Source organism: Tenrec ecaudatus, assembly GCF_050624435.1.
Source record: "Tenrec ecaudatus isolate mTenEca1 chromosome 11 unlocalized genomic scaffold, mTenEca1.hap1 SUPER_11_unloc_2, whole genome shotgun sequence".
Lineage (NCBI taxonomy): Eukaryota > Metazoa > Chordata > Mammalia > Afrosoricida > Tenrecidae > Tenrec > Tenrec ecaudatus.
In genome coordinates, this window is record NW_027457630.1 from 1466266 (window position 1) to 1478556 (window position 12291).

Here is a 12291-nt window from a genome sequence, read left to right on the forward strand (position 1 = left end):
GTAGCTAGGAGGTGTAAATGAACTAGCTGATATTGGGGAGGTAGGCTGTGCAGACGTCGCCCAAGGGAATGTCATGAAGGAAATGGGTGTTCAGAAGGCTTGCGAGAACGACCAGAGCAGTTTTGGTTCAACTAAGAATGGCGAACCCTAATATCCTGCTTCTCACTCGCCTAGTCCTGAGGAAGTATCCAGGTACCTACTGTACAAAACAGTGACATTGGAAAAATCAGTGCCTTGAGAAGCCCAGGAGAGGCAGACGAGCCACCACTAGAGAGAACGGGCCTAGTCCTTGCCTAGAGAAATCGAAGCTACAGACAATAATGCTCGAAGCTGAATAAAGGTGTCCAGGCTCTGTTTCACTTGGCCCCAAAGAGCCCATGCTCACTCTCCATGTAGGGAGCCAGCCAGTAAATTTCTAGGTGGACAAAGGGGTCACCTTCTTGGTTTCAGAAAAGACTACAGGTGCCTTGTCAAAAGGAAAGGCCATTACAGGGGCCCCAGGGCAGACCCAAGCACACCCATGGACAACGGCCAGAATAACAGATTTAACACAAGAGACAGTTACACAAATTCTCCTTCCTGGTAATGCCTCAATGCCCCTTTCCCCTAATTGATCGTGACTTATTATGAAAAATGGCAGCCATAATTACTTTCTCATCTGCTACAACCACCTTAACACTTGAACTTGAAAAGCCAAAAGTTTTGCTCACCGCTCCAATGTCAGAGTGATATGTGTTTTATCAAGGAGCAGAAGAGACCTCCTCAAAGGAACTTCTTGATAAATCGCTAAAAGATATTCCTTTTATTTGGGCAGAGAACAACGTGCGAGACCTTTCTGAACTTCAGGTGCCTGGGGTCGTACAACTTCTGAGCTCAGCTACACTGGTGTGTCAAGCTAACCCTACTCCCTGTATAGCAAAGGTGGGTATTTCTGTTCCCATTTGCAGACTAAAGAGGACAGGCATTTGGGTCCTCTGCAAGTCCACATGGAATGCTCCCCTGCTACCCATGCAGAAACCGGGAACTGAGGACTTCCAACCGGTGCAGGTTCTCAGAGAGGCAAATGAGAGGATAGAAACTGGCCACCCCACGTGCCAAACCCCGAGACCCTCCTGAGTACTATTCCATCAAACTGAATTTGTTATACTGTTTTGGACTTAAAGGATGCTTTGTTCTCCATACCCATGTCCCCTGCACATCAACCCAGTGAAGACTTACAGGGACACAAGGAGATACACCCCCAAACCACCTTGCTCCAGTATGCAGATGACCTCCTCCTGGACTCCGAAACCCTGGAGGAATGCCAACGGGCTACCAAGGACCTGATAATAGTCCTTGGCCCATTGGGGTACAGGGTATCTGCAAGAAAGGCTCAACTGTGTGTCCATAAAGCTGTATACCTAGGCTACCAACTGGAGGAGGGAAAACGGACCTTGTCCCCCAGCCGCACTGAGGCGATCCTCAAAATCCCAGTCCCTGAGACTAAGAGGCAGTTGCAAGCGTTTCTAGGAGCTGTGGGGTACTGTCCATTGTGGAATTTGGGATTTGCAAAAACAACGAAACCCCTATATGCAAGTACTGGGGAAAGGAAAAAGAACTTAAATGGACTGAAGTAGAACAACAAGCGTTTGAATCCTTTAAAAAGTCGCTCATATGGGCAACCTCTCTTGCCCTACTAGACATAGTAAAGCCCTTCCAATTGTCTATGTGAGGCCAGAGGCACAGCAAAAGAAGTGCTAACTGAGAACTTGCGGCCATGGAAGAGACCTGTGGCCTATCTTTCAAAGAAACTGGACTCTCTAGCTGCAGGATGGCTGAGCTGCATGCGAGCTGAGGCTGCCACGGCCATCCTAGTCATAGAAGCTAGGAAGCTTACACTGGGACAGGATATTGCTGTGGTAGGGGGACCTATGGTTGAACCACTCCTAACCAGTCCCCCGGACCGGTGGATCTCGAATGCCAGGACTATACCACAAATCCCCAAGGTAGTGGCTGTGACCATGCCATCCCCAGTGTTACAGCCACAACCTACATACTCAGAAAATGATCTAAAGATAAGCCAAGAGCTGGCCTGCCAAAATGACTGGGAGCATCCAGGGTGGCTGCTCCATCCTGATGGAAGAAGATTCATGCCAGAAGCTCTGGGAGAGATCTGATTCAAGGACTACATGAAGGTATGCATTTGGGATCCTCTCTAAACTGTCTCAGTTGCTTCTCAGGCACTTTTACATACCCAGGCTTGGACACTGGGTGGCAGATGTCACCCACCGTTGATTGCACTGTGCTCGGGTAAACAATCCCAGAAAGAAAAGGAGCAACCCCAACCACGAGCTCGAGGTAGTAGTCCTGGAGAATTCTGGGAGGTGGACTTTATGGATATCAAACTTAGAAAGTATGGCTACCGATATTTGCTGGTGTTCGTAGACACCTATTCTGGATGGGTGGAAGCCTTCCCAACCAAGAAGGAAACTGCTGCCACTGTGTGTAAATTATTAGTAACTAAAATCGTCCCTAGATTTGGCCTTCCCACCACCTTGGGGTCCAACAATGGCCCAACGTTTATTGCTCAAATTACTAAAGTCTTAGCAATGCTCTTCAGGGCAAGTAGAAAAAAATAAACAGAACCCTAAAGGAATTGTTCGTTAAGTTGCATTTAGGACCTGGCGAGAACTGGGTTGATCCTTACTTTACCTTTTGCCCTACTTCAAGTCCGATGCGCTCCCTATGTGAAAAGCATGACCCCATTTGAATTTATGTTTGGCAGACCTTCCCCAAATCCTCCCAAGATTGAAGGAAGTAGAAATAATGGAAGTCACTAATCGTTCCCTCATCGAGTGCCTGCAGGCTGTGCAACAGGTGAGAGACAAATCATCTGCTCTGACACCTTCATTTTGGGCCTAACCAAGGGAAAGGGAACAGGCAGCCAACAACGTGCAACCAGGAAACTGGACATGGGTAAAGAAACACCAACCTGACACCTTAGAACCTAGGTGGACTGGCCCATACCAGGTGATACTTACAACACCAACTGCTGTTAAAATAGTGGGGAGGGGGCCGTGGATTCATCAGTCATAAGTTAAAAAAAAGCCCTCCCTGAGCATATCCTGAAAAGATGGACACCCAGAAAGACGGAAAATCCCTCAAAATTAAGGCTTTACAGAACTTAATTGTTTTTCTCCGAGTATTGCTGACAGCACCCAGTGTTTCCCCCAAGTACAAACACATCTATGGACTGCTATTCTAACCTCCAGCGGTGAATATGTAACCTCTTATACTGGGTATGACCCCCTGTTTTCATTTTGATTTGTTTGATTTGCTAGGAAAGAATTGGCATTCTGGATCCTTTAAAGGTAAAGGGCACAATGGGACCTATACTGGAATCCCGTCCTATGGGTGCGGAATACCCTCTATAGAAAGAAGGCTCCAAACAAACCATGTCTATATATGCCCGGCTCATGGACTCCTTAACTGCCAAGGGGAGGGACATTACCATTGTGCAGCTTGGGGTTGTGAAACTATCATTTTCAGGGTGGAAACTTGTTAAAGATGACCCTATTATTTTTACAAGAATGAGACTCAAGTCGGAAGGGTTTGATCCCACTACGTGTATGGTTTCCAAATGTAGCCCAATAAGAATTGGATTCAAGCGTTATTGGGTTCACTGGGAAAACATGGGGAATTCAACATTATGTAAATGATAGAGATCCCGGGACAACCTTTTCTATCCAGCAAAGTAAAATATGGCAACCTGCCATCCGTACAAAGGCCCAAACCTCGGGATAAATCCTGAAGAGCCACAGCTGGTGTCATTAAGATTCCTTTGCCGCACCCTCCAGACTCTCCAGTAACTTTCCCGTTTACTGCCAGCCCAACTCACAGGGCCCTTCTCATTCAGGAGCCACCTCAAGGTTCTGTGTTTGATTCTCGGGATGCTATATTCCAATTTATGAACTCAAATCCTCACCTCACAGCTGATTGTTGGCTTTGTCTGAACCCAGCTTCCCCTTACTATGTAGGCACAGGTACAAATAGCACTATTGGTACAGAGTGTAATCCAATTAGAAATGTTAGTGAAAAGGATTACACGAAGCAGCAGTCTATAGGTGATGTTAGTATGGACTCAAGTCTAAGCTCACTTTAAAAGATTTGCAAGGGCAAGGACTGTGTTTTTATTCATTTAAGTATCCCTTTAATATATCAAGATATCGAGATTTTTGCCTTCAAGCTGTTCCCATTGAACCAAATGTTGATCCTAATTTGTTATCTGCTCCAATGAGTACTTTCTTTACTTGTTCCACAGGACGAACACCCTGTCTCTTTTCCCCAGTATTCATAGCGGACCCGGGTATTTGTGTGCTAGTGCATGTTAGTCCTCAAGTGTACCTGTGTTCTGGTGAAGGAGGTGTAGGGATAACTTTGGAATTTCCGGATGAGTTCAAAGAGTCCCAGTATTGGTCCCACTGGTAACAGGGCTTGGGATTATGGGATTAGCTGCAGTCGGGTCAGTTGCTTTAATACAAGGAAACTTAAACTATCAGACTCTTAGTCAGCAAATTGCTTTAGATCTACAGTGATTAAAAAAAACCTGTCTCCCATTTAGAAAGATCCCTAGACTCCCTTGTAGCAGTTGTGTTGCAAACCCGCCGAGGGCTTGACTTGCTCTTTTGGAAACAAGGAATGCTGTGCACAGCATTGGGAGAAACTAATTCTATGCAAAGCAATCGGGAATCAATAAAGATAGATGAGCCCTGGTTAGGAAAGGATTAGAACAAAGAGTCAAGAAAAGAAATGGAGGAACCAATTGGTTTGAAAAGCTACTTAATTGGTCAGCCTGGCTAACACCCTATGAACGGCCCTAGCCGGCCCCTAATCCTCCTCCTGCTAAGCCTCACATTTGGCCCAGTAATAACCAATAAGCTAGTGGCATTCCTTACACAGAAAGTACAAGCCACAAAACTCTTAGTGCTGAGCCCACTATACACTGGGCTGGCTACCGAAGATTCAATGATTTGAACTTGGCTAAGAACAGGAGAGAATATAGCAGCTCTGGGCAAAGCTTAAATAGCCTTGACAAGAGAAGTCATTTTGAGCTTTCAGAAGCCATTATGAATGGTAAATAAACTAGCTATGAACTGCCAATGAACTAGCTGATACTGGGGAGTTAGGCTGTGCAGACGTAGCCCAAGGGAACGTACAGAAGGAAATGGATGTTCAGAAGGCTTGCGAGAAGGACCAGAGCAGTTTTGGTTCAACTAAGAATGGCTAACCACAATACCTCGCTTCTGAGTTCTGCCTGCTTGCACACCTGCACATTGCAAAAGTATAAAAACCTTTGGAAAATTAGACTGGGGGGGCCGCTCAGTCTCCCGTCAAGAGAGCAGATGGTCTGGTCCCTGCGCAGGAAAAGAAACTTGTTCTGCTGAACTTTCCGGCAGTCGGGGCGGTTTGCTATCTGGGAATGGAGTGTAGCTACAACAGACACAGGTGGTGCCATTCTGCCTGATAGTGGAGTCACGTGGCTGGGAAAATGGAGGCCGCAGGTTGCGGCCCAGCCGAAAGCCAGCCTGGAGCCGGCCACCCAGCCAGAGTCCTGCCCAAACCAACAGGGTGGGCAGGCGCCCCCAGGCCTGCTGCTTGCCGGAGCCGCGGCACAACGCTGTGTCCCAGTCTTGGCACAACAGACTTCATTTTGAGTCCTGCACCTCCATCTTAGCTCTCAAGGCTGAACCCTAACCGACCTCCCCTCCCCTGCTCAACCCCAAATTCCTGGAACCAGCTCGTCCCAAAGCCAGAATGTTTTCTGAAGATATGGTCACTCCATCCTTCCTTGACATATAGATAAGATTAACGACCTTCTCCCTTCTGAAGCACCTGTGCGTGCAGAACCTCCCCAGCTATGATCCTCCCCAGCTGTGCCTGCCAACAGTGGGCATAAAAACGCCGCCAGGATTTTTTCCCCCGGCGCAGCTTCAATAGCTCAATATCCTGAGTTGCTGAACCCGCCCGCAAGCTTCTCAATAAAGCCTGCTTCTAAAACTTCGTTAATTGGGTCTTTCATTCTGTTTTCACATCCAAATAGACCTTGTGTTTTGGTGCCAAAAACCCGGGATAGGTGTGTGGCTCCCCCCTTCTTTTGGGGTCCCCTAAGAGCCACCCATCTTCCCCAAATCTCCAGGACCTTTAGGCGCGGCGCTTGCCTACGTTCAAAATCAGTCTATGGCTGCCCTGATGAGTCTCTCCCTCTCACTCAGACCTTGTGAAAGAAAAGACTTGTTTTTCTCTCCCAAGTTGCCTGGCCCTAGTCCCAGCTTAACAACCACGCACATTGGCTTCCGACGGGCATTTTTGATTTCAACGTTCTACAGGACCACAATTTCTGCAGGAGGACTGGTAAGGATTCTGAAGTCCCCTATGTGCAGGCTTTTTGGGACTTGACTTCCCGCCCTGACCTCTGTAGCCATTGTTCCGCCCGCCAAATACGGTTAGCTCTATCTCCTCAGCAGAAAGAACCTGCCATTCAAACCCCAGAAGAGCCAGCCAAGCTCCTCAGCGCGCCTCTCCCGCTGCCCTATCAGTCTCCCCCGCCCGCTGCGCCACCCCATCGCTCTCTCCTGTCCTCACCGCTTGCCTTTCATACCTGCTCCCACAACCCTCCAGCTGCCCTTTGTCCATTAAGAGAGGATGCAGGTGTATAGGGACTCGTTCAAGTCCACGTCCCTTTTTCCTTAAAGGACCTGTCGCAGATAGAGACCCGCCTGGGCTCTTTCTCAGCAGACCCCTCTAAGTTTATTAAAGAATTTACCTACATTTCCCAAACGTATGATTTAACCTGGCATGGCATCCAAATGATCCTTGCTTCTACCCTTACTGCCGAGGAATGTACACAGACAAAAACCACGCTATCGACCCAAATGTCCCCTTGGGGGCGCATGCCTTCCCAATAGAGGACCCCAGTTGGAGTTACCATCCCGGCCGGGCGTCTGATCTTCCTTATAGAAACCTCATGCTCAGGTACCTCATTAGAGGTCTGGAAACAGTCTCCAACAAGGTTGTCAACTATGACAAACTGAGAGAAGTTACTGCTCTTTTTCTTAACCGCCTCCAGGAGGCACTCACAAAGTACACTCGTTTAGACCCAGGGTCTAAAAAGTGGGGCCTCTATTTTGGCCTCTCACTTCACCTTCCAGTCAGTCCCTGAAATCAGAAAGAAAAGCTAAAGAAGGCTGAGGAGGGCCCTGAAACCCCTATACAGGATCTGGTAAAAATGGCATTTAAAGTTTTCAACGCTTGGGAGGAGCCAGCTGAGGCCACATGCCAGGTGAGGGTCCAACAGATGGTTAGCCTCCATTCCCAAGCCCTGGTAGCAGCCCTAAGGCCGGCAGGCAATCCCGTCCATCGCCACGCTCCCCAGGGGAGCCGGCACCTACCGCCAGGAGCCTGCTTCAAATGTGGCCGGGTAGGCCACTGGGCAAAAGTTTGCCCCAATCCCAAGCCTCCTACCAAGCCCTGCCCGCAGTGCAAACAGCCAGGCCACTGGAAGTCGAACTGCCCGACCCTGGCTCTGCCACCGGCTCTGCAAAGCCGAGGTGCCGAGATCCTGGAAACTCCAGACACATAGCTGCAAGGTATGGAGCTGCTGGGGTTCATGGACTGAAGAGGCCCTGGCTCCTCGACTCTGGTAACCCTCGCCGAGCCCAGGGTTGTGCTCCAGGTAGCGGACTACCTTCTCCATTTCGCCCTCTCACTCAGGCCCTACTTCCCCTTCCCTGGTCTCAGTTATGGGAATAGACAGGCCCCCCTCCCACTCTGCAGATCCTGTTACTGACTTAGCCCAACAACTTTCCCGCTCCTAGCTCAGTATGCTTTTTACCTCCCACTTACACTCCAACTTACACTGATCAGGAAAACACCCAGTATTGCTCTCTTCCCCAACAAAAATGGTGGGTACACAAATAGAACTTACTCATTCTCCCAAAGTTATATGAGGAAACAATCATCACCAATATTCACAATTCTCCACACATCGGGCCAAAAGCTCTCTACACGTTTCTAACCCCATATTTCACCCCACTGGACTATGGAGTACTATCAACACAGTACATGCAAAATGCAACATCGGTGCCCTCTCCAATAGCCAGAAAGCTCAACACCCTCATAAACAGCTCCACCAGATGTAAGGGCACCTACTGGGACAGGACTGGCAGATAAACGTTACCCACATGCCAAAGCATAAGTGGTTTAAATATCTCCTCACTATGGTGAACACATTTTCAGGATGGATCAAAGCCTTTCCCACCTCCTCTGAGAGTGCAAGCATAGTCGCCACTCACCTTCTTCAAGACATCATTACTCGTTTTGGCCAGCCTGCTTCAATTCAGTCGGACAACGGTCCAGACTTCATATCTATGGTGCAGCAGGCAGTTTGCGCCTCACTGGGCATCTGCTGGAAACTCCACGCAGCCTACCACCCCCAGTCTTCTGGTAAGGTTGAACGAGCTAACGGTCTCATAAAACAACAGCTCACCAAACTCTCCCTAGAACTGCAACTTTCTTAGCCTCAACTATTACCCTTTGCTCTTATACTCGCCTTGGCGCAGCCCCTCAGGAGCCGTCCGGCCTCAGTCCTTTCAAAATACTCTACAGACAACCTTTCCTTTTCTCGCCTCTTCCTGCAACCGATTGCCCTCTGCTAGCTTTTTACCTTCCATACTTGTGCTTGCTCCACAACCTTCTTAGACAACACGCCAACTCTGCCATCCCTGAACCCTCTCTGACCTCTGCTGATCACCAAAAACCAGTGCATCCTGGAGATGCTGTGTTAATTAAATCCCTTGCACCCAAACCCTTAGCACCCCGGTGGAAAGGCCCTTACACTGTCCCTTACCACTCCCTCAGCAATCAAGGTTCTTAGAATAGATTCCTGGGTACATTTGTCCCAAGTCCAGATGGCAGTAAACTCTGGCCATGGCTCCCAGTGGTCTGCTCAGTCTACTCGTCCTATGTCTCTCTGCCTCACTCACCTCACCAAGCCAGCCAGCTAAACCTAGTATAATTTCCCCTTTTGCCTGGCGATTTTACTTGACTGAAAACTATACCAATTACGCCTGCACTAAGTGTTATGATTATTTGCTGGCCACCGCTAACTGCCCACCAACAGGGGACAGAGCACGCATATACTTAAATTTCACTGATTTTAAAACGCTTCCTATATGACCAGAAGGCAACTACCCAATGTGCAAAAAAGTGAATGCAGAAAAATGTAGGGTGTCCTTGGTCTTCCTGCCAGATACATTACCTTTCCCTTCGTCCCCAGGGATGATTCTACTACCATCAATCTAAATACACTCTCACAATCCCAGACCCCTGGGATAGCCGGTGGACGTCTCCGGTTCCAGGAGCCTAGTGCACCACTCGCCGAGAGAAATTTCTGGACGCCAAACTGTATGTATGGAGGTCGCTACTGCAGGTCCAATCCACCATCCACCGTAATATTCAGATCCAAGACCTTCAACTCACTAACTAAATTTCTAAACCTTCTGAGTCTCCCTTCTCCTGGCTCACCCTGCTTCAGCAGGGACTGGCCATCGCCACTTTGCTGGACTAGGCAACCTCTCCACCTGCTTCATGTGTGCGGCCCTAGAACGCCCTCCTCTGGTAGCAGTACCAGGTCCTGCCCTGTCATTTTCATCCAACGTAAAGACCACAAAAGCCATAACCATCCCCAACGTCCCTCTGTACATCCAACCAGAAAACACTCAAGTGCCCTTTTGCTACTCCAATCCATCGACACAGACATGTAATGTCACCCAAATCCCCTCCAAACCACTAACAGGGCCAGAAAAAATTTTCTTTTGGTGCAACCATACACTCACTATGCATATAAACATCAGTTCTACCTCTACCCGTCACTCTGGTTCCGCAGCTCCCTATATACACTCCGGCTGAGTTCCAGGACAAATACATCCAAGTATACAGTCGTCAAACTAAAAGAGCAGTTTTTCTCCTGATAGCAGTGAGAATCTCCTTCGCCTCAGCAGCAATTGCAGTAGGACTCAGCGGCGGAGCCCTTGGACACTATCATCACAGCAGACAAGTTAACCGCATGCTTCCAGCTGGCAGTCGATGCCTCTGCCAAGTCTCTAGCCTCCCTGCAAAGACAAATAACCTCTGTTGCCCAAGTTGCCTTGCAGAACCACCGCGCTTTACACCTCATCACGGCTGAAAAAGGAGGAACCTGCCTCTTCCTCCAGGAGGAAGGCTGTTATTATATCAATAAACTGGGGATTGTGGAAACTAGAGTCCAGATCCTCAACAAGCTAAACCGAGAGCTGCAAAACAACAGATTCAGAACAGATGGATCTTCCTCCTGGTGGAACTCTTCTCTGTACTCCTTCCTAGCCCTCATACTAGGACCCATAATTTTAGTTATAATTTTGCTCTTAATTGCTCCTTGTCTCATCCAGCTCCGGCAAAGTCGACTCCGCGAAATTACCCGTATAGCAGTTCACCAGCAATACCAACCTCTCCACCCTGTGCTAGGCCGCAACTGTCAGTACTCTGCCTGAAAAGCCCCTCCCCTTGCTTTTTACCCACTACCCACAGGAAGCAGTTACAGAAACGGTTACATCCCTTTTCCCTATAGGGCACAGTCTAAAATGTCCGGTCTTGGCACAACAGACTCCATTTTGAGTCCTGCACCTCCATCTTAGCTCTCAAGGCTGACCCCTAACCGACCTCCCCTCCCCTGCTCAACCCCAAATTCCTGGAACCAGCTCGTCCCAAAGCCAGAATGTTTTCTGAAGATATGGTCACTCCACGCGTCCCTGACATAAAGGTAAGATTAACGACCTTCTCCCTTCTGAAGCACCTGTGTGCGCAGATCCTCCCCAGCTTTGATCCTCCCCAGCTGTGCCTGCCAGCAGTGGGTATAAAAACGCTGCCAGGATTTTTTCCCCCTGCGCGGCTTCAATAGCTCAATACCCTGAGTTGCTGAACCCGCCCGCAAGCTTCTCAATAAAGCCTGCTTCTAAAACTTCGTTAATTGCATCTTTGATTCTGTTTTCACGTCCAAATAAACCTTATACACTGAGCCTCGAGAAGGCTTTGGGAGTCAAAATCCTCCCAGCCTCCAGGCAGCAGCGTCCCAGCCCCCTCACAAATGCAGCCCGGGAAGGCAGGCGAGTTCCCGGGAAAGCAGGCACGTCATGTCCCGCACACCAGCAAGAAACGGCGCAAAGACGGACACCAGCAAGAAACGGCGCAAAGACGGACACCAGCAAGAAACGGCGCAAAGACGGACACCAGCAAGAAACGGCGCAAAGACGGACACCGTGAATTCAACCCAACAATTCTCCTGAGGGTGGTGAGGTAAAAGGAGCCCAGAGGGGCCCCCAATCCGTGAGACCAACATGGGAGGGCCCACTCCTGGGGCCAGCTTGCCTCATAGCTCCGAATCACACAGCACCGCTTCTTTTCGACCTCTCCGGGGACAGGTGTGCCTCGGTCCTCGGCTCCACGCGAGAAACAGCTCACGCTGAGGCCTGGTTTGGGATCCCCGTGAGTTTTATGAGCGGTTAGGGAGGCGTGGTCGATGACGTGGGTCGACCCCATTGGCTGAATTGTTGAATTGAATTCACCTGGCCTAGGTGAGCCAATGCAGGTACAGCCCCACCCAGGCATAGCTCCCCCTCCTGGCTGGAAACTTGAACTTCTGAGCATGCAGTGAGCCACTGCTTCATGAGCCGGTAGCTTGGACCTCTGAGCATGTGTAATAGGCCTGCCAGTCCCTATGCTAGCTCCCTAACAGGTTTTCCAGCCAAAGGTCTGCCTTCTGGAGCTGTTCTACAGAAAGCACTTAGTTCCTGACCCCTATGCATTCGGGGTAATGGATGCCCTCGCTTCCGTGCTTGCTTCTATGTCATTCTGGAATGGTCCTTGTTTCACAGGTCGGCGAGGTCAGGAATTCTGGGCTGGTTGGCTACCAAGCACAAAATAAATAGCCAACAGATTGAAATCTCAACCCCTATATTGGTTTATTATCGACCACACAAACTTGTCTTCTGGAACTTCCCTCCTAAATTTCTGAACCCTTGAACTCCTTGACACATGTACTTGGAAAGCAAGGATTCCAAACTCTGATAACCATATCTGACTGCTCCCCCAGTCCCTCTGCACTGTCAACCAGCAAAGTCGGGCCTCTCCATTTCTCAGAAGCTGCAGACTGTTATGTGACATCACCCTGTGTTTAAATGTTAGTGATTATGCCATTTAAAAAACAAATGTGTGAGCCAA

At 49.1% G+C, this 12291-nt stretch overlaps 1 protein-coding gene across 2 annotated transcripts in view; it reads right to left on the reverse strand.

The window, feature by feature from the left end:
• The window catches only part of LOC142435924 (thyrotropin-releasing hormone-degrading ectoenzyme-like), a 334108-nt gene that overhangs the window by 22390 nt on the left and 299427 nt on the right, over positions 1-12291 (reverse strand). The gene's annotated exons all lie outside the window — the stretch shown is intronic.